Below are 2,409 nucleotides of genomic sequence, written 5' to 3' on the forward strand. Positions count from 1 at the left end.
CACGTTCAACCCCCTCCCTCCTCACCTAACCGACTCGGCCTCCTCTTCCACTTCCCCGCTTCCTCGGCGACGTAACAAGACCTCACTCCCTTCGTCAGATAAACTGAAAAACTTACACGGCCTTCCTTCACTCGCGCCAGTGCCTTGACTCACCACCACGCCTCTCTCCCTCTCTCTCGCTCTAAAACTTCCGACACAATACTACGCCTGATTCACGTGACCCACCTCTCCTGATCTCCTGATGAGGCTCCCATTGGCTGCGCGGCCGATTCTTTTGCTCCCCTGTGACGTGCCATAGGCCGAAACGGTGAGCCATGCCAGGTGGTGCCTCATCCCATTCATTCCTCATCCCGCCTCCCCTGGCTACCGCTGTGCCGTCGGGCTCCTAATGTCCTTAACGCAGTTTAAAAAAAGGACATGTGCGCGCGCTGTTACGTTTCCAGCCATACTGATGTCCTCCATCCCCGCAGTATTCCCACCCCCTTCCGTCCATCGCCACTTCCGCGGCTTGAACTCGGGACTATGTATTTATTTATGCACTAATTGTGGTTAACCACATCGTCCTCCGTCAATGAGACATAAAAATTTAAATGTCGCATTCGAACTTTGTATTCCAGTCTAATCTTTTAAGTTGACACTAGGCCAGGAGAAAAATAGACTACGACAAACAGTTGCATTTATATAAGTACACGCTGCTGCTAAACGCGCGCTAATTCAGTCGGTCCTAAGTTTAAAAACAGGAGTTGCCAAAAATAGTATTCGCGATGCACACTCGACGTTTAAGAGAAGAGAAAGTCACCCAAATTCAAATAGAGTCAGACGTTAGCAGCAAGGTCATTGCGTTATTGTTATTTTTTTCGCCAAAGGTGACCACGATTCCAGAGAGTGCTATTTAGGGTTGATCTGGTGTGATTCTTACGAAATTATCGAATTAGCGTAGATCGTGTGATCGCAGTCACGAGGAAATAGCCCTATTCAAAGGAGCATCGATGTGAATTTTGAGGGGCAATTCAGAACCCTTACAGTTATACATCCTTCTCCAGACACGCCATAAATGAGCAATTCAGGCCCCAAGTTGTGCAGGAAGCCATGCATGGTTCGCATACTGAGGAAACTGTACTTTTTAATTTTATGCATTTTCAATGTTAAACATTAATGCTGGGAGAAAAACCCGAGAGTTTACTGACATCCTAGGCATTCCAGATCAAACTCTCATGTTTGATAGCATGTTTATCCAATCTATGAAAATTAGCTGCAATAGAACTGACGCTGGAAACCAGTCGAAAACATCCTATCCTCATATTTATTCTCAGAAGATTCTTTCATTTCACCCTTTCATCAGATGAGTGCATTTAGGATCTCATACCAAAATGTCTCTCGTAAAACGAGGAAGAAGTACACTAAAACGACCGTCGTATCCACTGACATTTTAGTTTGGTTTAGTTTATTTAGTACCCAACGAGCTACCACTAGGGTGTGTCGCAGGGGGTGATTGCATACCAGACTACCCATCACACGAAACGGCTCTCCCTCCTAGCGCGGTCGGACAAATATCGCAGTTAAAACCCAAATAGTAATGGGGATAAACAGCAGAAGTGAGCGCAAATCGTGAAAAAATGTACGATTAGCAGTCTAGAGGCACTATAATATAATTAAGTCACATTCAACACCCCAGCACCAGAGCCCCCTTCTAAGCGAATGCATGGAATATTTCCAGAGGCATATGGAAAAGAATAAGGGAAAAATTAACCAGAAAGATAATGAACGCATAGATAAAGATGAACCCAGAGACAGCGGAAGCTAGGATTTTGATGGAAGGGAAAACCAAGAAATACGTAGAAGCAAAGATGAGTGTCAGACGGAGGAACTATCAGGACATTCATTGGGATTTACGCAAATGATAATATAGAACACATTTTAGTTTCCCTTCTCTAATCCTCGTAAATACATATATTTCGTCATGACCAGAGGGAGTTGGGCTAATCAAACATTTCCACCCAAGTTGGAAAAGTCTAGGAACTTGGGAAGACGTCACGCACTAACACGGGACAACACATGTCAGATGACGCTGCTGCATATGAAACCGATAAAATAATACATATTTGCTATCATAATATCCGATAAACCCATTTTAGAATGCAGAAGTTAGATAATGTTCTCCCAAGATTTTAAGTAGGTTTTAGGTTGAAAGTGGTGGGGAAACTGCCCAATTTCAGGGAGACGCAAATTTCGCAAGAGTTAAGATTGATGTTTATTTGAAAATTTGTTATTTGAAAAAATCTGTTTTACGAGTCAGAATAAATCACTGAAGTATTAAGCAATGAAAGCTGAATATAGTAACATGTAAAACCTTTCACGGTGTAAACCTTTTAATGAGAAAAAGTCAAAGAACTGTGTAATGATGAAAAG

Source organism: Hetaerina americana, unplaced genomic scaffold, assembly GCF_022747635.1.
Source record: "Hetaerina americana unplaced genomic scaffold, ioHetAmer1.1.p SCAF_3, whole genome shotgun sequence".
NCBI classification, from domain to species: Eukaryota; Metazoa; Arthropoda; class Insecta; order Odonata; family Calopterygidae; genus Hetaerina; species Hetaerina americana.